This window comes from Stegostoma tigrinum, chromosome 32 (genome assembly GCF_030684315.1).
Source record: "Stegostoma tigrinum isolate sSteTig4 chromosome 32, sSteTig4.hap1, whole genome shotgun sequence".
NCBI lineage: Eukaryota > Metazoa > Chordata > Chondrichthyes > Orectolobiformes > Stegostomatidae > Stegostoma > Stegostoma tigrinum.
In genome coordinates this window covers 9,478,068-9,503,875 of record NC_081385.1, presented here as the reverse complement: position 1 = coordinate 9,503,875, position 25,808 = coordinate 9,478,068, and the positions used below count along the sequence as shown (strand labels likewise).

The 25,808-nt window shown below is 43.9% G+C and overlaps 1 long non-coding RNA gene across 1 annotated transcript in view; it reads left to right on the top strand.

Moving 5' to 3' along the window:
- Positions 1-2,824: 2,824 nt before the first annotated feature.
- Positions 2,825-25,808, top strand: part of LOC125466877 (uncharacterized) — a 32,868-nt gene continuing 9,884 nt past the window's right edge. The window contains exons 1-3 of the long non-coding RNA XR_007250522.1: positions 2,825-2,981; positions 11,331-11,447; positions 24,248-24,290. This is a non-coding gene — a long non-coding RNA (uncharacterized LOC125466877). The remainder of the gene's footprint in view (positions 2,982-11,330; positions 11,448-24,247; positions 24,291-25,808) is intronic.

Genomic DNA, 25,808 nt, shown 5'->3' with positions numbered 1-25,808 from the left:
ATGCTTCCTGACCTGCTGAGTTTCTTAGGCAATATCTTTTGTTTGTTTCATATTTCCAGCGTCCACAGAGTTTTGCTTTTAATTGGTTCAAGCATGTGGATTTAAATGTTTTTGATTCAAAGACAGAGCTCCCCAATTAATCTGCATCCTCTCTTAAGTGATAAACATTATTGTGAGCTATTGCTATATGAAACACCAATTTTGTCTTTTTGCACTTCTGGTGTGTTTTCTCCCCTATTCATAGCAATTTAAAGATGCTGAATGTTTTTTTCTATGAAATAATTGCACTATTGTACACTGAATAAGATGTTCTAATGATAATTACCATGCCTCATGCGACTGCACAGATTTCAGTCATGATCAAATTGAAAACGTCAAACAAAGGGTTGCTTCAGAAACCACTTCTGGTTGCAGGGAATATTCTAGAATGAAACGTACAATGGACAGGACTTTTCACTCAACTCAAAATCTGCCATTTAATCAAAAAATTTGCTGTCTTCAGGGGAGCACTTAAAAAGCTGAGGTTAAATTTCATTTAATTAAAGTTAAAATTGGACAAAAGTGTTTTGTATAAGTGCAATTTTGTTATTAATATCCAACCAGTCTTTGAAAATCTCTTCATTTAAAGGCAGTGGAAGTAGAGTCTTTGAACACATTAAGACAGGTAGATAGATTTTTGGTAAAATGGGGTTTTCTAGTGTAGTCAGGATTGTAGAATAACCAGATAACCATGATCATATTGAAATGGAGAGCAGGATTGATGGGCTGTAGGCCTGCCCCTGTTCCCAATGTATCTGTTTGTATAAACAGACTTCATCCCCTTTGTTGAAGCAAGCCCCCAATTGAAAATTGTCCATTTAACCACTGATGAGAAAACAAATTCTCACCATTTACCTAAAATATTTGACCCCATTACCTTGTTCCTCTCTGCTTTTCTGTACATGGTTACAATCTGTCAGTTAAGAAATTAAACAAGGGCACAATCATTATAGGTTAACGTTATCAGTTCATTGTGTGCTAGGAGAGACTTGTGGAGCTGTGAGTAGTGTCCCACCCACCCCAAGTCAGGAGTCATAGAGGTCCGCAGCATAGAAAAAGCCCCCATGGGCCCATCTAATCTGTAGTGGTCAAAAACAACCACCTCTCCTAAACTCATTTTCCAGCTCTTGGCCCATAACTTTGTATGCCTTGACATCACAAGTGCACATCTAAATACTACTTAAGTGTTATGAGGGTTTCCGCCTGCACTGTCCTCAAAAGCAGTCAGTTCTAGATTCCCAACACCCTCCTAGTCAAAAAAACACTTTCCTCACATTCCTTCTAAAGCTCTTGCCCCTTTCCTTAAAATTATGGCCCCGGCCATTGATCACTGCACCAAGAGGAAAAGTTTCTTCCTGACAACCCTGTTTATGCCATTTTACACATCTTAGTCATGTCCCCTTCAGTCTCCACTGCTCCCAGGAAAACAGCCCCAGACTGTGCAACCTCTCATCATAAATAAAACTCTCCAGGCCAGGCAACTTGCTGGTAAATCTCCTTTATATTCCTTCCCATGTTTTCACATCTCATTGTGCTCAAATTCCAAGAACTCAGTTGAAATAACTGCCCCGTGCCCGGTGCCCGGTGCGTTTTTGTTATGTGCACACCCAGCTAACTCAGAGCTGGGCTCCTAGAATGAGCAGAAGCCCTGACACTCCTGTTTAAATCTGTCAGCCAGGACTCCCTGAATGGACCAAGTTAACAGCCCAATCAGGGACCTCATATAAATGAGATCCACCTGGTTGACATTGCTCCAATCACTACATCAATGGTCATAGAGGTTATGCTTGTTGCATAGCCAACAGGTAAATTTCAGCTTGTAAATCCTTATGCTGTTTTGTTGGCAGGGAGTAAGGGTAGGAGAGAGTTCTATTCAGCCATGCTTGATGTGAAGTGAAGCCTTCTGGCTTCAGTCTACTAACTTATTCCAGGAAAAGCAAGCAATGGAACACTGACATAAACATCTGTGTTGTCTTCCTCATATTGGTTCTTGAAACCTTCTAAGATTAAGAAAAGCTGAAATTTGGCAGTGTATTGAAAGGCATGTTTATATATTGTCTTTAACATGACTCTTAATAACTCTGCAAGGCTGTGCTCAGTATTATCAAAGCAATGTGTGACAATGAAGTGCCACAAAGGAATTTTGGAAACTAACTGTCAAGCAGCTGAACAACAAGGTAGATTTTAAGGAGGGCTGGTGCAGGAGAAGATTAGGGAGAAGAGGACTGTTATCCAGTCAGGTGAACAGTTTGAGCTGGGGGTTTCTGACAGCAGAATATTTGATGAGTTTAAGTTCAGTTGAGTTCTTAATTTAAAGAAAACAGCTGGGGGATAATTTGAGCAGTTGAGCTTAGAGGTATGAAAGTCAAGGGTGAGGTAGGTGTAGAAACAATGATGGAAGTAGAAAATAGAAGTAGGGTCCAGACCCAAAATGTCAGCTTTCCTGCTCTTCTGATGCTGCCTCGCCTGCTGAGTTCATCCAGCTCTGCACCTTCTTATGGAAGAAGGAAGAGTTGTTTTTAGCAGTTTAGCTCCACAATCCATATTAATAACAAACTATCAGCTTTAAGTTGCATTCTCTTCTCTCTCAAATCTCATAACGGATGAGAAATGCACCACTAGGGCTGCCATTTGTTACTTTTGCTCACAAACTTGAACTGCTCAAGCATGGAGTTGTGATAACACTGCCCAAGGGTGATCACAAGGACACAAGATAAGCAGTTAAAGATTACAGAGAGCCTCTAAATCAGGCCTTTAAGCTCATTAGTGGTCTTAAGCAATCTTGCTGGCACTGACCAGGCTGCATGTACATTCAGTGAAACACTCGACTGTGTGAAAATCACCAAAACCACTTTAGAAGGAAGGAAATCACACAGAAGCAGTAGGAAATGCTGGGCTCCCTGATGACAGTGCTGTTCCTTGTGGCCAGGATGATGAGGAAGGTGAGTTTGAAATCAGAAACTCGAGCCGTATGAATTACTGTTAATGATAATGGCAGCTTCTTGATGATAAATCTGATTATTTTCAAAAGATCACTTCATTTTGCTTACTTTTGTAAAGACACCTCTATTTTCTGCCCCACATGTTCTCTGCTTGCTGAGATGTAGTGATTAGGAGAGCCCTAGTTTGATTCCCTATCCATGCCAACCTCAGTCACAGTAATGTGTGACACAGGTCTCCTAAGGTAGGCAGAGACAACACTAGGATCTGTCATATTCCCAATGCCACCCAGTGAGTCCTGTCAAAATCATGTTCATGTAGTCATTGGGGCACTGGTAACATCAGGCCTGAACATACTGTTTTCCCAGTGAAATATTCACTGGAATTACTGGGTTAAAAAAAAAGCAAGGTTCTTCTTGTTCAGATTTCTGTGGTACAGCAATAATGAATTGCAGATGGAGGCCATTCAGCCCAATATGTCTGCACTGGCTCATTGAGCATTTTAACTTTGTGCCAATATCCTGTCTTTTCCCCCAAAATCTTGCACACAGCTTCTATCCAAATAACAATTCAATGTCCTCTTCAATACCTCAGTTGAATCTGACTCCACCACATTTCCTGGCAGTGCATTCCATATCTTCAATTAATTTCCACGTGAAATTTTTTTTCTCTCAAAGTGCACTCACTTCTTTTGGAAGCACCTTCAATCTGTATTGTCTGTTTCTCGATCTGTTGACAAGTGAGAACAGACTCTGTATCCATTCTATTCAGATCCCTCATGATTTTGAAAACATCTGTCAAATCTCCTCCTAGCTTTATACTCTCCAAGGAAAACAATCCGAAACTTTCTAATCTTACCTCGCAACTGAACTTTCTCATCCCTGGAACCATTCTCAGAAACTTCTTGCATGTTGTCACCAATGCATTCATGATCTTTCTATGGTGTGGCACCAGGAACTGAATACAATACTTCAGCTGAGGTTAACCAATGTCTTATCAGTTCAGGATAACCTCTCTGCTCTTGTACTCCACATCCCTATTTATGAAGCCTAGGATATTCTACACTTTGCTAATAGCTCTCTTCAACCTGTCCCGTACCTTTTCTGACCTATATACTCTTACACCTAGGTCTCTCTGCTCTTGCACAAACTTTAAAAATATGCTTTAGTTTATTCTGTCCCTCTGTGTTCTTGTGCCAAAGTGCATCTCCTCACACTATTCCACATTGAGTTTTATCTGCCATCTATCTGCTCAGTCTACCAATGTGGCATTGTCCTTTTGGGCTTCTACAATGTCCTCCTCGCAGTTTACAACTTCTACATTTTGTGAAATTGCTGTTTTAGTTAAGTTGTTGACTAATGGCAATCAATTAAATAGTCTCCAAAAGATCTGGACATGAGCTGAAAATGCCCCATGGCAATAAATCCTCTCAGGATCCGAAATCCAATGTTACTTTTCCAGCTGTTACACTGAACACACCTTGTCCTTAATCATTCATATTCCGTGTTCCATTGTATTAGATTTATTTGGCCTAAACTTTTCACACATCACCCAACAATTCTTCCAGCCAATCTGAACTGAACTGTAAACCTTTTCATAGGTCAGTGCTGACCTCTCTGTCCTCTTTCTCCTGTCCCTTCAAAAGCTCCATTTCTCAGGAATTGTAGTCAAAGAAGAAAATGTACCTTTCAGTGTATTTTTGTTGTCTATCTTCGGCCTCTGGCACTGCTTGAAAGAAATCCAAAGAAAACTAGGAACGCTGTTATCTTTTGCTGCAGCCATAGACTCCAAAAGCAAGGGAATAGGCCCCCCAACCCAACTTGTCTATGCAGATATCCCAATCTGACCTAATCCATTTACCAGCATTTGGCCCATATCACTCTAAACCCTTCCCATCCAGATGCCTTTTAACACTGTCATTGTACCAGCCTCCACCACTTCCTTTGGCAGCTCATTCCATATACACACCACCCTCTGTGTGGAAAAAGTTACTCCTTAGGTCCTTCTTAATCCTTTTCCTCACACCTGTGCCCTCTGGTTTTGGACTCCCCTACTTTAGGGAAAAAAGATTGGCTATTCACTGTATCTGTGCCCCTCACGATTTTATAAATGTCTATAAGGTCAACCCTCAGCCTTTGATGCTCCAAGGGAAATAGTCCCAGTCTATTCAGCCTCTCCCTTTAACTGAAACTCTTTGGTCCTGGCAACATCCTTGTAAATCTTTTCAACACCCTCTCAAGTTTAACAACATCCTATCTATAGCAGGGTGATCAAAACTGTGTGCATTACTCTAAAGGTGGCCTCACCAATGTTCTTCACATCGCAACGTGACATCCCAACTCTTAATCTCAAATGTTCTGACCAATGAAGTCCAGCATACTGAATGCGTTCCTCACTACCTGGCCACCTGCGACTTCACTTTTGAGGAACTACACATGTGCACCCCAAGGTCTTTTTGTTCAACAATGCTCCCCAGGGCAATCGCCTTGAGTCCTAACCATTAACTTCAGTAATTTCAGATTTCAGATTTCATTCAAAAGCTTAGCTTTTGTTTTGGGTTGAACTCAATTACTTTTATTCCAAAATTCCGTGTCGCTGTCTGCTTCAGATTATCCTTCTATGACTTTGTGCGGCACTGTTTAAGTTCTTCACAGGTTTGGACAAAACCTATTCACGAGCTATTACCTTGTTTCTCCTTGTTTGCACATCTGACTGTTGACTCGATACTTCCCTCTTCTCTCATTCATCTCTCATGTCTATTCCATTCAAACTTTTTGTTTCACTGATGTTTGTGCTCATTATATGTCAGCAGAAAGTGTGTGATTTCTGAACACTGGATTTTGGTCTTTGATAAAATGGTCTACCTAGCTGAATTCAATTCAACCGTGCAGCCAATTCATGGCCTTTTCCAAATGAATTTGCTGATCGCTTTGTGTAGAGTTGCAGAGTGAAAAATAGCCTTCAGAGCAAGGAAGATGTTAGCTCGTGAACTTATAGGTGAAGTCTTAAAACAGGCAAGCAATTGCACTGCAGCTGCCGCATCTTTGTGGTTGAACAAAAGATTTTTACACTCCTCTCACCTATCATTGGCAACCTAGAAGGATTTACAGGTTGATAATCAACCTATCTGGTTGTGTTCTGACACAATTCTTGGACATGAAGCTTGTGGTTGAGCCACTTTAATGACATGTGACTAGCGTATCCCTCCCCTCTGAGCAAGCTGCCCTCCCAGAAACATCACCCCAGTCACACATTAACCTGCAGCACCCCATCCTCCAGACTACATTCACTTCTCATCAGTCTGTGTGCCAGCTGTAAACTGTTCTCAGGCTCTGCCATTAGCCATTCTAAAGGCAACATTTCTTGCATGCTTGAGCAGCACCATATAAAAATTCTGACCCTCCTGACCTTCCTGTGTGGCCTGATGCATTACTGTCACTTGACAAAACTCTCTCAGCATCATGAGAGTGACAAGCCACTGCATGTACTTGAGCACAACTTGCTTTTATGCTTTTAAAATTTTACCTTAAACTATTGCATTGTTTTAAATTCAGAACTGCCTTTAACAGATTCTGAAATATCTTCAAGAAGTGGCCATTTTTAGAACATGGATACTTTTCTGAATTCACAGCTTCATTCTTCTTCTGAAGAAATATGGTGTACGTGTGTGTGTCCATTTGTGAGTGTGTCTGTGTCCGCGTATGTGTATTTGAGCATCTGTGTGTGTCTGCATGTGTGCGTGCGCATATGTCTGTGCCTGCGAGTGCGTGTCTGTGCCTCCGTCTCCGTCTGTGTGACTGTGTCCGATATCTGAGCTCATGACTTGGTGCATGTGAGACCCAAGGACCTGTGCTGTGTGGTTTTATGACTTGCCACGAGTCATTCTCTTGCTTTTCTGTGCCTGTGTATTTTTCTCTTGTTTCTATATTTTCACTTTGTTTTCATGTCTCTCACTTTCTCTCTCCTTTTTTTGGCCATTGCTGTTGTTTCATGCCTGTCTCAGTTTATTTTGTGACTATTAACTCTGAGTGGAAGGTTACTGGGGCCTGCACAACATGGGCTATGACAGGAAATGTGGCAGAATCCAATGAGAAGCTGTCCAGGTCTATCTTCACGTTGGGAGCAACACACTACAGCTTTCAACTAAGTTCCAGGCATGGAGGGCAAGATAAGCAGCTGCTCATGAAGGGGATTTAGTGTTTGTTAACAACCTAATTAATTGCACATCTCACCTCATTAACAGACAGCTTCCTACCCTGATAATAAAATGTGAGGCTGGATGAACACAGCAGGCCAAGCAGCATCTCAGGAGCACAAAAGCTGACGTTTCGGGCCTAGACCCTTCATCAGAGAGGGGGATGGGGGGAGGGAACTGGAATAAATAGGGAGAGAGGGGGAGGCGGACCGAAGATGGAGAGTAAAGAAGATAGGTGGAGAGAGTGTAGGTGGGGAGGTAGGGAGGGGATAGGTCAGTCCAGGGAAGACGGACAGGTCAAGGAGGTGGGATGAGGTTAGTAGGTAGATGGGGGTGCGGCTTGGGGTGGGAGGAAGGGATGGGTGAGAGGAAGAACCGGTTAGGGAGGCAGAGACAGGTTGGACTGGTTTTGGGATGCAGTGGGTGGGGGGGAAGAGCTGGGCTGGTTGTGTGGTGCAGTGGGGGGAGGGGATGAACTGGGCTGGTTTAGGGATTCTGTAGGGGAAGGGGAGATTTTGAAACTGGTGAAGTCCACATTGATACCATATGGCTGCAGGGTTCCCAGGCGGAATATGAGTTGCTGTTCCTGCAACCTTTGGGTGGCATCATTGTGGCAGTGCAGGAGGCCCATGATGGACATGTCATCAAGAGAATGGGAGGGGGAGTGGAAATGGTTTGCGACTGGGAGGTGCAGTTGTTTGTTGCGAACTGAGCGGAGGTGTTCTGCAAAGCGGTCCCCAAGCCTCCGCTTGGTTTCCCCAATGTAGAGGAAGCCGCACCGGGTACAGTGGATGCAGTATACCACATTGGCAGATGTGCAGGTGAACCTCTGCTTAATGTGGAATGTCATCTTGGGGCCTGGGATGGGGGTGAGGGAGGAGGTGTGGGGACAAGTGTAGCATTTCCTGCGGTTGCAGGGGAAGGTGCCGGGTGTGGTGGGGTTGGAGGGCAGTGTGGAGCGAACAAGGGAGTCACGGAGAGAGTGGTCTCTCCGGAAAGCAGACAGGGGAGGGGATGGCAAAATGTCTTGGGTGGTGGGGTCGGATTGTAAATGGCGGAAGTGTCGGAGGATAATGCGTTGTATCTGGAGGTTGGTAGGGTGGTGTGTGAGAACGAGGGGGATCCTCTTGGGGCGGTTGTGGCGGGGGCAGGGTGTGAGGGATGTGTCGCGGGAAATGCGGGAGACGCGGTCAAGGGCGTTCTCGATCACCGTGGGGGGAAAGTTGCGGTCCTTAAAGAACTTGGACATCTGGGATGTGCGGGAGTGGAATGTCTTATCGTGGGAGCAGATGCGGCGGAGGCGGAGGAATTGGGAATAGGGGATGGAATTTTTGCAGGAGGGTGGGTGGGAGGAGGTGTATTCTAGGTAGCTGTGGGAGTCGGTGGGCTTGAAATGGACATCAGTTACAAGCTGGTTGCCTGAGATGGAGATCCTACCCTACCTGTCAGAGCAGGTACCTGCCGAGCCTCCACATTCCTCGGGGCATAATCCACGGGCACCAGTTACACACCCACCACTCATCACAGGCATTGGCATCTGCTACTCGCCAACCCCTTGAGACACATCTCTGACCCACTTGCAGGACACTGAGCTGCATTGTAGTGCACACTGTCAACGAGCATTGAACGGCTACTTCAGGGACACTTTATGTGCAAACAAAAAACTCAGTGGAACTGATATTTAGCACAAAAAATTGTCAGATTCAGCTCTGTTTCTCTCCACAGATGATGCCTGACTCGGCATCAGTGAGTCTTCCAATCATTTTTTATTTTTGTCTCAGAATTGGCTTTGTGAAAGGAGACAGAGGGTAATGGTGAAAGGCTGTCTGACTGGAACCTGGCATGCAGTGATGTACCATCGAGATCAGCACTGGGTCCTTTATTGTTTGCGATATTTATACATAATATCGAGAATGTGGGGCAATGATAAGTACGCTTAAAGATGACACTGAAGAGGAAAGTGTTAGGTCACGGAAGGATATTAACAGATGGGTCAGGTGGGCAGATCAGTGTCAGATGGAATTTAACTGTTACAAAGATGAGTTGATGCACTTTGGAAGAAGTAACAAGACATGGGAGCACTTAATGAATGGCAGGACACTAGGAAGCTGAGAGTTATAGAGAGATATTAAGTGACAAATGGAGTTTAACCCTGAAAAGTGTGAGGTCATTCATTTTGGAAGGACAAATTTGAAAGCAGAATACAGGGTTAACGGAAAGATTCTTGGCAGTGTGGAGGAGCAGAGAGATCTTGGGGTTCATGTTCACAGTTCCCTGAAAGCTGCCACCCAGGTGGATAGAGATGTGAAGAACATGTACGGTGTGTTAGCTTTCATTGATAGAAGGATTGAGTTCAAGAGCCATAAAGTTATGCTCCAGCTATACAAAACCCTGGTTCAGCCACATCTGGAGTATTGTGTCCAGTTCTGGTTACCTCATTGCAGGAAAGATGTGGAAGCGTTGGAAAAAGTGCAGAGGAGATTTACTAGGATTTTGCCTGGAATGTAGGGAAGGCTTTTCAAGGAAAGCTTGAGAGAGCTAGGGCTGTTCTTTTTAGAACAACAGAGGAGAGGTGACTTGATAGTGATGTACAAAATGATCAGAGGTATAGATAGTGGATAGCCAGAGACTTTTTCCTGGGGAGGAGGTAGCTATTATGAGGGGGCATAGTTTTAAAGTGAGTAGAAGTAGCTATAGGGGGAGACATCAGAGGTAGGTTCTTTACTTAGAGTGGTAGGGGCGTGGAATGCATTGCTAGAGAGGGTAGTGGGGTCAGCATCACTAGGGGCATTTAAGTGGCTATTACATAGGTATATGGATGATAGTATAAGCTAGGGGTGGAGGATAGACAGACCTTAGGTTTAGGGTAAAAGTTTGGCACAGCATCGTGGGCCAAAGGGCCTGTACTGTGCTGTACTGTTCTATTAGATTGTCCACAGATTTCTGGCTGGAGAGGTTAGTAGGGTATTTAAGGAGGTGTAATGGATACTTGCCTTTACCTGTCCAGGCATTGATGAGAAGAGCAGAGAGGTTATGTTGGTGCTGTACAAAACTTTGGTTAGTTCTGATCAGCACGTTGTAGGAATGATTTGATTGTACTGGAGGAGGTGTGAAGGAGGTTCACCAAGATGTTGCCTAGAATGGAGCATTTCAGCATTGGAGCGGCTGAATAAACTTGGTTTCTTTTCTTTACAGCGAAGAATGTGGGGGGTGCAATCTGATGGAGAGGTACGAGAAGATTGAGGCACATAGAGACAGTGAATAGAAAGCAGTTGTTCCTTAGTCAAAGGGTCAAGAACAGAAGTGCACACTTTTCAAGTGAACAGTTGGAGGTTCAGAGGGGATTAGAGAAAGATCTTTGTACTCAGAGGGTAGTGGTGGCCTGGAATGCATCCTCAGAGGAAAGTTATGACAGTAAACCTCACAACCTTTAACAGTACTTGGATGAACTCTTGAAAGGTCATAATATTTAAGGCTACGGACCTAGTGTGGGAAAGTAGGATGAATGTGGTTGGTAGTGTATGTTTTTGACAGTAAAGACTCAATGAGCTGAAAGGCCTCTTTGTACTGCTCAATTCTATGAATTGAGCATGGTTTTTACATTACTTTCATTTTTTTTCTACAATTTTGGTCTCATCCTTTCCTTTGGGCTTCTCTGTGATTGTGTGTGCTGCTAATTCTCTCTCCTTCCTGTGGTGCTCTATCTTTTTTCCTGAAATAATTGGGCAGATGAATTCTGGCTTCAACCAGTAACTGGCTGGATAATGTGGTGACAATGACTGACTGGCGTGTTTTCTATTGTCAACAATGAAGATGCAACGAAGCCCAAAAACATGCCAACAATTAAGTTATTCAAAACAGCATATGCTTATTTAACATCAGCTCTCAAAGGAAGATTCTATTATTGACTTTCTTTTCCCAACTAAGTCTGAAAAACTGGAAAATTACGTAGTTGAGATTTGCTTGACAACCAATGTATGCATAATCACATGGGCTGGAATTAACTAACTTTGTAGATTGTCACGATTTGGTAGTTAACACTAAAGTTATGGATGTAACAAGGAAGTTATTATCCCTGCCTCCTATATTTCTGTTTTCTTAACATCATTTTTCTTTTCGATGTAATGCTCTGGAACTGCTGTGTCATGCCTGGAAGTTTGGGGCTGAGATGTTCAGGGAGGAGCCTGTACGCTATCGGGTGTACCAGCCTTTGCCCTGGTATGTGCAGAGTGTCAGTCGCAATCGGAATCACCGATCCAGCCAGCTCGATGAGGTAATACCGAAACCATTCTCCTCACTTTGCGCGACATGGGCATTGACCATTGCAATATGTTTTTACCGTCCAGTTTCTGTGCAACTCAGTGGGTGTTGTGGATCAGATTTGAGTTCACAAGGTGATAGCGCAGATGGAGATAGCTCGGCCTGTCCTGTCTACATCTGGTCCCCAACCAGGCCATGTTCGTAATGCCATTCTCCCCATAACCCCGCACATTCTTCCTTTTCTGGTCACAACCAAACTCCCTTTTGGATGTTTCCATTTCCCCTTTCTCCAACACTGAGGTAGAGGAACTAGACTGGAAACACTCAGTCTGCAACTCTCTCCTCATTTTGCATTTCCTTCATTTGCCAATTACTTTAATTCTGTGCCTTCTTGTCTGTTATCTTTTCATGAATGGAAACAATCTCCCCCTAACTAGTATGTTCAGACCTCTCTTAAAAGATATTGTGAAGCACCTCATAGGAAGTATTGCTTTTGTTGCCCCAGTTTGAAGTAACCCTCCTTGGGTAAGAGAGTGAGCATGAGTCCAGTTACTGGGACATGGGAGCAAGTGGATTTGAATTAGATTTGAGAATTAGCAGAATTGAGCCAATGGTGAAGAAAATGGTTGAAGCTTTTGCAGAGATTACACCAAATGGCCAAAGTAAGAAAATAGTGCCTTTTGGAAGTGAGAGTTGGGCTTGAGGAAGTTGGTGGTAAATGGGCATTGGGATGGTCAAATCTAGATGTGGATATTGACAGCGGTTATTACTGAGGCTGTTTGTAGATGATTGAGTGACGAAAGGAATGGAAATTATCCTAAAGATGCAAACATCAGCAGGATTCAGTTGCTCCAAAGCAAAAATGGCCCCACCCTGTTACTCTTAGAAACTAAAAGCCTGTACACTGTTGCGATTGTATCGAGGCCAGCCAAGTGGGCCTCTTAGATTAAAAATTCCCTGATCAAGGCTGTTAATCTGGTCCAATCAGGGAGGCCTGGTTGATAAATAAGAACAGGAAGGTGTCAGAGGTTCTGTTCTCTCTGAGAGCAAGCTGTGAGGGAGCAGGATCAGTGTCATGGACCCCTCATGTGTAAAGGGTATTATTGATGGTCTTGAAGGTTTCCTCTAATTTGTTTTGTTTAGTGATGTCAAAGGTGTTGTCCACGTAGCGGACCCAAAGTTTGGGTTGGATGATTGGCAGAGCTGTTTGTTCGAGTCTCTGCATTACTGCCTCTGCTAAGAACCCTGATATCGGAGATCCCACGGGTGTACCGTTGGTTTGTCTGTAGGTTTTGTTATTGAAAGTGAAGTGGGTGGTAAGGCATAGGTCCACTAGCTTGATGATGTTGTCCTCGCTGATGAGGTTGGTGGTGTCTGGTGGATGTGTCTTCGGTTCTTCTAATAGTGTCGTCAGTGTTTCTTTGGCCAGGTTGATGTTGATGGATGTGAACAGGGCTGTTACGTCAAAGGAGACCTTATTTCATCCTCTTCTATCTTGGTGTCTTTGGTGTTCAGGAATTCTTGGGTGGAGCAAATGGAGTGGTGGGAGTCTTCTACTAGGTGTTTTCGTCTTTGGTGTAGTTCCTTGGCTAATCTGGAGGTTGGTGTTCCAGGTAGCGAGACTATGGGTCTGAGGGGTGCTCCTGGTTTGTGAATTTTTGGCAATCCGTAGAAGCGTGGTGTGTTGGATCCATCTGGTTTCAACAGCAGCTAATGAACTTAAGACCCTATACAGACAACAAGCAAAACGAACGTCATCTACAAAATACCTTGCAAGAACTGTGACAAACACTACATTGGACAAACTGGCAGAAAGCTAGCCACCAGGATACATGAACATCAACTAGCCACAAAACAACATGACCCACTATCACTCGTATCCTTACGTACACATGAGGAGGGACACCACTTTGGGACAACACATCCATCCTCGGACAAGCCAAACAGACACACGAGAATTCCTAGAAGCATGGCATTTCAACCAGAACTCCATCAACAAACACATTGATTTGGAGCCGATCTACCATCCTCTGAGAAAAAGAATAGAAAATGACATCACCAATGCAGGAAATGACATCACCAACCCAAAGAAACCTAAACAGATAAATAGAAAGCGGGACATAACACCAGCGCTTCACTGGAGGCTCACTGATAATGATACCTAGAATGGTGACGAAACGTCTGAAAACTAACTTTCCAGCTCAGCGAGCAAACTCACATCCATAAGTATTTTAATCATTTGTAACTAAATCCTCTGATAAGGCACGTCCACTGGCCTGATAAAGGCTGAAGAAGACTTGTTACATTTCGGGGACAGGAGATTATCTCATTTTATATGAACATCTCTCAGTTTTTGGCGTCTGCCAACTCTAAGTCTGCAAAATCTGAGGCTGATTTGCTGGGTGTGATGGGCTACTTTGTATGGAGTCATACCCAAGAATGAATAATTTCTAACACTGTAAGATGTCTAATTTGGTGTTTGGTCCTAAAAAGCATTGTCAACCATTGTTGAAGGCAACCAAACTCCTGTGCCCATTACTTGGGTCCCTTCAATTAAAGGATGATGGTCTAACCCACTTTGAGATCCGTGGGAATTCCATTTCTATTCATATGCTCATAGTGATGTGAAAACAAATAACACTTGAAAGTCCATAAATTGGAGTTTTGGGATCACTTTAGCCATTATGTAATAAACATATCCTGCTGCGATCTATAGAGTGTAAGCTATTGCTGTAATGTGCCTTGGTGGTATTGATCGAATGGTATGTAATTAAGTGGATTACTGGCAAATAAAAGACAGGCTTCAAGGGAAACATGGCCCACACATCTTGTCCTTCACATGTGTAATATATGACATAATTCAATTACTGCTCCCACATCAATGCTGGCAATGATCAACTTCTCTGAAGAATTTATGAAGAGGGTCCTTGGACCCGAAGTGTTAACTCTGTTTCCTTTCCACAGATGCTGAGTTTCTTCAGCAATTTCCATTTTTTTTATTTCAGATTTCCAGCATGTGCAGTTTTTTGTTTTACCTTAATTTAGATTAATCCCTCCTTTCCTTCATTCTGCAATTGTCTATTCCAACTTAAAGAACTGTTTCTTGAACAAACCTCATGGGCAAATGAGTGAAGTGGAGGTATTCTTAGGTTGAATCTTGTAAGAAACCAGCTGAGTGTCATTCTTAGTTAATTTGTAGTGCGTTTTCTCACTATCTTCCCAGAGTCGCCTCATTACCTGCACTGCAGGTCGATGGTGACAGTCCACCGACCAACCCTTCCACTGTTCTCACCCACTGAAGTTAGGCAGAAGTTGGCAGAACCATCTGGGCAGAAGGACATTGGTGTTTCCCACCCTCCCTTCTTCTCTGACCCCAAAAAAAGGGGGCTTTACGAGGAAGATGACTGACAAGGTAGAGGAGTACAGGGCAGCAGCTATTAAGAGAATGGGCCAGTGTTAAGAGTGGAACTGCTGAGGGTTTTGCTCAAGAGGATTCAGTGAGAGGAGACTGAGCAGGGGTACAGGTAAGAGCAGGTTAGGGCTCATTACTCAACTTTCTTTCTGTCTAGACAGAAGGCAGTAGGGATGGCAGTTAGAGCAGTGGCATGCACCTCTTATGGATGTGGGAGATCAGAGATTCCCAGTTTCTGCGGTGGTTCCACCTGTGCACCTGGCTGCATCTCCTGACAGACCACGTTAGGGAATGGGAGCTGGAGCTGGATGCACTCGGGATCATCAGAGAACATCACTGACAAGAGCGAGAGTGAAGTGGTCATTCCAAAAGTGCAGGCTGCAGGTAACTGGGTAACCACAAGAATAGGAAGAGGGAGAAGGTAGATAGTGCAGAGGGTTCCCCTGTGGCCATTCCCCTCAATAACAGGTAAACTCTTTTGGATACTGTTCGGGGGGAAATGACCTTTCAGGGTCGAGTAGCAGCAGTCAGGTCAGTCGCGCTGTGACCAGCTCTGAGGCTCGGAGGGAAAGGGTGCATTCAGACTGAGCAATACTAACCGGAGACTCACTTGTGAGGAGGACAGACAGGAGATTCTCTAGCTGCAGAAGAGACACCAACATGGTTTGTGGGTTCCTGGGCGTCAGGGTCAAGAGTTTCTCTGAGCAGTTGCAGAACGTTCTGAAGGGAGAGGGTGAACAGCCAGACGTCATTGTGGGGATGGGGTCCTGTGAAATGATTATAGGGAGTTAGGTAAGAAGTTAAAAAAACAGGACCGCAAGGGTAGTGATCTCTGGGTTAGTCCCAGTGTCACATGCCAATCAGGGTAGAAAGAGAAAGATAGGCCAGATGAATGCGTGGCTGAGGAGCTGGTGTAGGGGACAGAGAATTCCATTCTTGGATCACTGGGATCTATTCTGGGTTATAGGTGACCTGCACAAGAGGGATGGGTTGCACTTGAACTGGAGGGGATTCAATATCCTCGTGTGGAGATTTGCTAGTGTTAGCCAGGGGAGTGTAGACTCGTTTGGCGGGGTGGGTAGGCCTCTGAATAAGAGATGGGCCATCGAGAAGTCAGGGGAAAATACATTAGCCATCAACAGCAAGTTTACTCTTCAGGATAGCCAGGGGCACAGTAAAGGGAGGCAAAGACTTCTGATTTAGGGTGCATTTATTTCAATGCACAAGGCCTGAGTGGTAAGGCAGATAAACTCGGAGCATAGGTTGGCTCTGGGGACTGGGATATTATAGCCATAACAGAAACAAGGCTGAGAGAAGAGCAGGAACGGCAGCTCAATGCTCCAGGATATAGAAGCTACAGGCTGATGGTACAAATCAGCGAGGAGGGGGAGTTGACCTTTTGATAAGGGACAACATAGAGAGTTCTTAGAGAGGATATTCTTAAGGGGATATCAAATGAGGCCATATGGTTGGAGCCTAGAAAGAGGAAGGGGATGGCCTCTCTGGGACTGTATTATACACCCCCAAACAGCCGGTGGGTACTGGAGGAGCAGATGTGTACGGAGATTGTAGATACCTGTAGGAATATCAGAAGTATTGGTTGGAGATTTTAATTTCCCCTGTACTGACCAGGACACACAGGATGTAAAAGGACTGGATGGGGTAGAATTTGTCAAATGTGTCTAAGTTCCCTAAATCAATACGTAGGGCGCCCTACTTGGGAGGGTGTAACACTGAACCTCCTCTTAGGAAATGAGGTCGGGCAAGTGATTGAAATGCCCATCAGAGAGCACTTTTGGGTCCATTGACCATAGCTTTCTTGCTTTTAATGTGGTTATGGAGAAAGATAGGACAGGTCAGTATGGTGCCAAACTGGAACAGGGCCAATTTTGGGGCCATTAGGCAGGATCCAGCAGAGGTGAACTGGGAGAGTCTGTTTGAAGGGAAATGAATGACTACGCAAATGGGAGGCTTTTAAAAGTGTGATATCAAGAGTCCAGGGCCAATATACCCCTGTTTGGGTGAAGGTAAAAGCTGGAAGGTTTAGGGATCCCTGGCAGGTGAGGGATATTGAAGCTCTGGTCAGGAAAACTAAGGTGGTTATCGGACTCAAGTGAATCCCTAGATGACTATAAAAAAAGTACGGGTGCATTTAAGAGGGAAATCAGAAGAGCAAAAAGAGGGTATTGAGGGGGATCTGGCAGATAAAGTTCAAGAAAATCCCAAGGAGTTCTATATCTCTAAGTGCAAAAGGATGTCTAGGGAGAGAGTAGGTCCCCTTAAAGATCAGCATGCAGTGTTTACTGAGGAGAGAATCATGGGTGCTAGGGAAACAAGTGGAGATGTTTTGGATCACATACACAATATGAGAGATGAGGTGCTTGCAGCTTAAAACGCATTAAGGTGGATAAATCCCCTGGGTCTGGTCAAGTCCACCCTCCGATGCTGTGGGAGGCTTCGGAAGCAATTGCAGAGATTTTTGCTTCATCTTTAGCCACTGGTGAAGTTCCGGAAGCCTGGGGGGTGGCTAATGTTGTCCCATTGTTCAAAAAATTATGTAGCAAAGACAAGGCAGGAAGCTATAGGCCAGTGAGCCTGACAGCAGTGGTAGGCTAGTTGTTGGAGACAATACTGAAGGACTGAATCAACCAACATTTGGATAGTCAAGGTCTGATTAGGGATCGTCAGCATGGATTTGTGCACAGGAAGTAATGTCTGACAAATCTCTTAGAGTTTTGGAAGAGATAGCCAAGAGGATAGTTGAGGGTAGGGCAGTGGGTGTTTGTCTGTATGGACTTTTAGTAAAGCCTTTGACAAAGTCCCACACGGCATGCTAGTCATGAAAGTTAGGTCACATGGGAACCAGGGAGAGCCAGCTAATTGAGTTCAAAACTGTCTCAATGGTAGGAAGTAGAGGGTGATGGTTGAAGGTTGTCTTTCAGACTGGAAGCCTGTAACTAGTGGTGTGCCACAGGGGCCAGTGCTGGGACCTTTGTTATTTGTTTTTTACACAAATGTTCTGGATGTGAATGCAGAAAGCATGATTAATAAGTTTGAGGAAGATACTAAATTAGGAGGTATCATTGATAGCAAAGAAAGGTATCAAAAATTACAAAGGGATCTTGCTCAGATGGGGGAGTGGCTGAGGATTGGCAAATGAAGTTGAGTACAGAAGTGTAAAGTGTTGCCGTTTGGAAAGTCAAACCCAAGGTAGGACCTACACAGTAAATGGTAAGGTCCTGAGGAGTGCTGTGGAACAGAGGGACCTAGGAGTACAAGCACATAGTTCATTGAAAGTGGTGTCACAGGTAGACAGGGTGGCCTTCATCAGTTGAGGATTAAATATAGGAGTTGTGCCAATATGTTAGTCATTGGTGAGGCCGGACTTGGAGTATTGTGTACAATTTTGGTCACCTTGTTGTTAGGAAAGACACAGTCAAGCTGGAAAATGTACAAAAGATTTATGAAGATGTTGCCAGGACTAGTAGGCTTGAGTTTATAGGAAGAGATTGGCCAGGATAGGACTTTATTCCTTGTGTTGTAGGAGAAATTGGCTGACCTTATTGAGTTGTATAAATCATGAGAGGCAAAGATAGGATGAATGCATATAGTCTTTTTCCCAGGCATAGGGAATTGAAAACTCGAGGGTGCAGGTTTAAGGTGAGAGGAAAGATTTAAGAGGGCCGATTTCTTCACAGAGTAGTCTGTGTATGCAATGGGCTGCCAGAGAAACTGGTTTAGGCAGGTACAATAATAACATTTTTAAAAGTATTTGGATAGGATGGGAAGGGTTTAGAGGGACATGGACCAAATGCGGGCAATTGGAACTAGCTGAGTGGGCACCATGGTCAACATGGAACCAGTTTGGGCCAAAGTGCCTGTTTTCATGCTGGTTTACTGAATGATTCTAAATTCTGCCAATGTTGGGACAACTTGGGATCCCTAATGCCCTTGGCCTCTTTAATGCCCAGCTGTGAATCTGGTCCAGCATTGTCAGTCTAGAGTTTTCCTTCACTCTGCACATCGTGGGAGAGTTACCACAAACCATTTCTTCTCAAGGCAGATAGGTGGAATGGGTGACAATTCATTAAATCTTGCTGTTTACAAATCAAGCCCCTCATATTCTTGATCATACAGCTTCTTTTTGAAGTTAAATGATTGAATCATTCACTTTAGAAGATGCATTATTCTATGTACAGGAGAAGTCATTCACTGTATATGTGTAGCAACCATCTGCTTGTGGTGAATCTGCAGTGATTACCTGTTTACCTAAGGGATGCTGTAATTCAGTATCATATCTTCTCTTCATGTTAATATTAATGAAAAATCTCCAAGAGGCCTCTGAATCAAATTCCAAACAAATTCTAAATTCTGCTCAGAGGAAAAACAACATTAAAAAGGGGTGGTATGGTGGCTTGGTGGCACTGCTGCCTTACAGCACCATGGTTCGATTCCACCCTCAGGCGCCTGCCTGTGTGGAGTTTGCACGTTCTCCCCTGTCTGCGTGGATTTCCTCCGGGTGCTTCAGTTTCTTCCCACAGTCCAAGGATATACAGGTTAGGTGGATCGGCCATGCTAAATCACCCCATTGTGTTTTTTTCCTTTGTTCATTCACAGGATGAGGGTGTCACTACTAGGCAGCATTTATTGTCCATCCCTAATTGTCCAGAGGGCAGTTTAAGAGTCAACCACCTTGCTGTGGGTCTGGAGTCACATGTAGGCCACACCAGGTGAGGATGGCAGTTTCCTTCCCTAAAGGGCATTAGTGAACCAGATGGGTTTTTCCAACAATCACCAGTGGATTCATGGTCATCATCAGATTCTTAATTCCAGATATTTTATTGAATTCAACTCCCACCATCTGCTGCACCCCGATGCTGCAGGGATTTGAACCTGGGTCCCCAGAACAATATCTGGGTCTCTGGATTAACAGTCCATCACTTTAGGCCATCACTTCCCCATGTCAAGAGATGGGCAGGCAATGTGAGTCAGCCATGGGAAATACAGGGTTACAGGAATTGTGCAGGGGATGCGTATGGGGTCAGAGGTTCGGTACAGACTCAGTGGGCCGAATGGCTTGCTTCCTCACTGCGGGGAATCTATGATATGATTCTATGGCTTACCCATCTCTAGCCTCATCCCAACTTAGAACATTGTCTGAGTCAGTGCTACTCCTCTCCCAGTGCCCAGAGTAGCCTTTTGTTCTCTCATGTGTACTCATTGTGGGACCATCACATACTGGAAAGCCTTCAAACAATTCAAAACACTCACTTTCATTTGGCAACAGCAAAAGTGAGAAAACACAAACAGACAGAAATTGCCCTGGAAAATGATCAGTTGCTTGCCTTACAAGCACCCCAACAGATTTACAGTCAATGGGGGATCACTGCGCCTGACTCTTATACAGTGGGACCGACTGTTGATTGAGTCCTGTCTGTCTGGCTTGTTGTGCCCATCACTGCTCCGCACCATCCGGCAGAATATCATGTTCTTCTTGCTCAATATCATCATTTTCCTCCTCAAAAGGCAGCTGCCTCTCTCCCAGCTCTTCAAAATCTATCACATCCCTCTTTGCTTGCTTGCAGAGTACAGTGTGTTAAGGTTAGGTGGCACATCAGGGAGGGGTAGTGACAGTTAATAACATCACCCACCCTCATGCCCTGAGTATCCCATACCCTCTGATGCGCTACTATCTTCCTCCTTATCTGTCATATTACTCTCTTTCACTCCCTTATCCTTTCCATATTGCTCTAAACCTTTCCCAATGTACCTATCCAAATGCTTTTTTCAATGTTGTTATTGCACCTGCATCAACCACTTTCTCCTCTGTGTATCCCAACACATTGTTTCCAATCCCTAGAATTGAGATCCTGAACTTCCCTTACTCAGCAGTGTCCCCTGACAAACCCCTTTGGCTTTCATTCAGCAGACCTTCCCCCAGGACTGACATTGGCTGTTGTCAATGGGCGATCTAAACTGATGACCAACCAGACCACTGAATGACCGGAGTGCAGTTCCTGAATGCACCCTGATTGTTTGTAATGGGCCAACATAACATGGCTCCAGTTTCTTCCCACAGTCCAAAGATGTGTAGATGAGGTGGATTGGCCACGCGAAATTACCCATATTATCCAGGGATATGCAGGCTAGGGGAATTAGCCATGGGAAATGCAGAATTATAAGGTTAAGAAAGCAGATGGGTCTGGGTGGGATTCTCTTTAGAGGGCTGAATGGCCTGATTCTACATGGTAGGGATTCTATGATCCATTTTGCATTCTCTGAGGATGAAAAGGATGCTGGCTCAGCGACATTCTAGCATTATGATGCATTATGATCTCTGACAATGAAGAAAGCAGCAGCATGATAAAAGATGACTCTCCCAGCAATGCCTTTGAGCAACTGAGAAAGGGCTCAGTGTGCAGCCTGTGTTTTGCTCCTTGACTGATGTCGTGCCTAGTTAGCATAGACGCATTTATAATTCCCTCATCCCTTCCATCTCTTGTACCATCTGTGCACCTCCAGAAGAAGGAATATGACCTTCTAACATCAGGGGGAGAATGACAGAGCTGAGGGAAAATGATGAGTGGAATCTTCTGGCATATTTAGGATTTTGCCAAGACAGAGTTTGCAAGGCACTCCTCATCCATTCGGACTGAGAACTCTAAGCCAGCAAAACTCCTTTTCTTGATTCAAAAATGACCAGCATTATTTTGTTTGGAGGCCAAAGAGTTAATAACATTTTGGGGGTCGATTAATGTTTTCCTTAACATATGTGTAGAGCTATTTAGAATTAAGGTGAATCAGAGTTCCTTTTATATTAGTTATTTAAATCGATAGGGTCAGTATGCAGTTTGATTATCCATGTCCATCTATCTTTGTACATTTGTAAATGAGGGTGTCATTGTAAATGAAGCAAAATGTGTTGTACATGTTGCCCCTTTGCACTTGAAGATTTGTTGGGGATCTAATTTCTCTCTATGTTAGCCTTCATTACAAAAGGATATGAGATCAGAAGTAGGGACGGCTTACTGCTGGGTCATTGGTAAGACTGCTGCTGGAGTATCGTGTGTGGTTTGGTGTCACTCTCTCCGAGGGGCTGCGTGTGCCTTAGAAGGAGTGTAGCAAAGGCTGTCATATGAGACATGATTGGTTGGACTGAGTCTGTACTCACTAGAGTTTGGAAGAATGAGAGGGGCTGTGGTTGAAATGGATAAAATTCCAACTGGGCTGGATGGGCTAGTTGCAGGGAGGAAATTGCTCCTGGTTGGACAGTCTATAACTGGATACACTTAAGATTGAGATGAGATTAAAAAATCTCAAGGCTGGGCAACCTATGGAATTCACTACCATGGAATTTCATGGAGTCCAGCTAGTTGAATATATTCAAGAATGAGTTTAATAAATCTTTAGAAATTAAACACATCAAAGGGGAATGGACAGAAAGAGGGACTATAGCATTGAGATGGAGGAATCAGCCATGATCATGTTGAATGGCAGAACAGGCATGAAGGGCTGAATGGTCTCCTCCTGCTTCCAGCTTCTGTGTTTCTTAAACTGCTGGCATCTCAATGGTGAAGATTCTTCCACAGTATTCCTAAGTGAGAAGATGACAGGATTGTGTCCCAGCAACAGGGATGTAGGCTCAACCTAAGGAGAGGTCAATTGATGGCAAGAGAAATTTCTTCATCTGACATAATTAACATTTGGAAGAGATCTTTGGAAATGAAATGGAAATCTTAGATTTATTCATTGATGCAGTAAGATGATCGGATTTTCAAGGCTGTCTGCGTGTTTACTCACAAACATGGCTCTGTTCAAGTGAGTCTTGAACTAGTTTCAAGATAATCATAAGGTCCATCCCAGAAAATCTATTCAGCCTTCTCTTTCTTGGCAAACAACAGCATAATAAAGACTTGATCCTCATTTCCTGTGATGTTGATTAATGGGATGATATTCACCAAGGCTCTGAGGTGAGCTCCTTTGTTATTTTTCCTCATGATTCTTTTGGATCTAACTACAAGGGTTGTCAAGATCTTAGATTAACATCTCACCCAACATCTCAGTACTGCTCTGGAGTGTCAATCTTACTGCTGTACTTATGTTCTGAAGTGGATCTTAAATATGGAACCTTGTAATCCAGAAGCAAGATTGTTACCAACAGGGTCATTAGAGGGTCACAGTCTATTGAATGCCAACATTTAGGCTAGCACGGTGGCACAGTGGTTAACACTGCTGCCTCACAGTTCCAGGGACCTGGGTTCAATTCCAGCCTTGGGTGACTGTCTGTGTGGAGTTTGCACATTCTCCCCGTGTCTGCGTGGTTTTTCTGCAGGTGCTCCGGTTTCCTCCCACAGTACAAAGATGTGCAGCTTAGGTGGATTGGCCATGCTAAGTTGCCCGTAGTGTTTGGGGATGTGGAGATTAGACGGGTTATAGGGGAATGGGTCTGAGTGGGATGCTCTGAGGGTTGGTGTGGACTTGGTGGGCCAAAGGGCCAGTTTCCACACTGTAGGGATTCTGATGATATTCTATGGTGATGTTATAATGCTGATCAGGGAGCAAGTGGTAATGTCCCTCGACAAATATTCCAGAGGCTTAAGATAATGATCTGGGGACGTGGGTTCAAACCCCACTATAACAGCATATGAAACTCAAACTCACTTATTAAATATGGAAAACAAAACTGGAGACCATTGAAAGATTGCAGTTTAGAAACCAATCTGGTTCACTAATACCCTTTGGGGAAGGAAATCTGCTGACATTATCTGCTCTGGCTCCACAAAAATGTTGTGGACTCTGAAATGGCCGAACAAGCCACTCATTTCAAGGGTAATTAGCAAGTGGCAACAAATATTGGCCTTGCCAGCCCATTTCCCATAAAATTATTTTTTAGAAGTCACTGAATTTTCAGATTGTGGTGCTATTTGTTTAGTCTGACGTGTTAGCTCAGTACACTTCTGAACTAAATTAGAAACCTGTCTTTGCAATTATGATTTTTTTTTTAAACAGAAATCACTGAACCAATGAGAACTTGGCCTTTAATATGGCTAAACATATTAAAGGCCAAGTTCTCATTGGCTCAGTGATTTCTATTTGTTTCAAAGATTGTAAATGAATGCGATGACTTCAACTGGGCATTCTGAGAGGCAGAATAGAATAATTGGCCAGTGTCTGGATTTCAGTGTTTAGCTGTGCGCAAGTGGACAATAGCAGTGACTGTCAGACGTGTAATAGCATCAAACATTTGTTTCCAAGAGAACCACAAAGTCTGGGTCAAAATGTTATTATTAGGTGTGTTTAAAAGTGGCTTCCAAATGATTATTAACTCATTCGCTAATTACAGCAGTGAGGTTTCCAGTGAAGTGGCCCTTCTCTTATTCAAACCCTCTTCTCATTTTCAGAAGGATGTAGGACCTCGGTGAAGCAGTATTAACTTGGTGAAAGGTAGGTTTCAAGTTTTTTATTTGGTGGCCACTCAGAAGTTGAGCTGCAAACACTGACATTGAGGCTAATCTCTCATTGCAAATTTAACCATTCAGACAGGAACCTGTGAACTGTGACTCTCAGCCATCCAAATCCTTTGGAAGTTAGAATCATAGGATCCCTACAGTGTGGAAGCAGGCCATTTGGCCCATCAAGCCCACAATGACCCCTCTGGAGAGCATCCCACCCAGACCCACTCTCCTACTCTATCCCTGTAACCCCAGATTTCCCATGCCCAATCCACCTAAGCTGCATATCTTTGGAATGTGGGAGGAAACCCACACAGACACGGAGAGAATGTGCAAACTCTGCACAGACAGCCACCTGAGGGTTGACTAAGTTTATGGGTAAACAAGCAGTTTGGGGCTATGCTCATTGAAATTTAGAAAAATGAAAAGTGCTCTTATAGGATTCTGAGGGGACTTGAAAAAGTAGGTGCTGAGAGGGTGAATCCCCTCATTACAGAATTTAGAATTAGGGCACAGAATAAGGGGTCCCAATTAGGACAAAGATGAGGAAGAATTTCAACTCACAAAAGCTTGTTAATCATTGGAATTCTCCTCCTTAGGTCCATTAGAATATATTCAATGCTGATTTAGACAGATTTTGATCTACATTGATGTGTACATCCTGGTGTCCAGAAGATGAATGGGCAAATGCACATGGTTAGACCTAGATGAAGATATATAGGTTTGGAGTCAAGCAAACATACAAATATATGAATTGGGAACATGAGTGGGCCATTCAGCCCCTCAAGTTTGCTGCATCATTTGATGGGATTATGGCTTGTCTGTGGCCTCTACTTACCATCTGTCCCCAAGCTCCATCATCAATCAGGAATTCACTTAACTCAACCTTCTCCTTCACTGAAGACCAACTACCTCTCTTTTAAGAAAGGGATAAATTAAGACAGTAGCAGAAGTGAAGGTGTAGGATTACCCATGGACAATGCAAGCTCATGTCTAGAAGGCAGCTTACCAGCACTCCCTCAAGGTCAATTAGGGACAGGCAAAAAAATGATGGCTCAGCCAGTTATGCCCTCACCTCACAAGCAAAAAAAAAGTTTACATGAGAGGAATGGTTCAGCCAGAACAAGAAAACAGAGCAGACTCTCTGACATTATCTTTGTGATTGAGAAGAGGCTGGTCCAACATTTTCTTGAGCTGAGCTGTTCCAGTCTAGTTTTCTAATGCTAGCTCAGTATCATCATTACCCCTGGACAAAGTTACAGGCTTGACCCTGTGCATGATAACCATCTGAGTTTAACAGCTTGCCAGTGTAATTGAAAATCAGAAGAATGGGACAACTTGAAGGAAGTTGATGGAATAGGGGCACTAAAAAATCTTCAGGGTTCTTGCGAACAGTCAGACATCATTTCAACTGAGCGATAGTCTTTGAAGAGGAAAGGAGTGAAGAAATGGTGTCCAGGTGAGTGGAGGAGGCATGAGTCTGCTGACAAATTACAAAACAGTCTCAGCA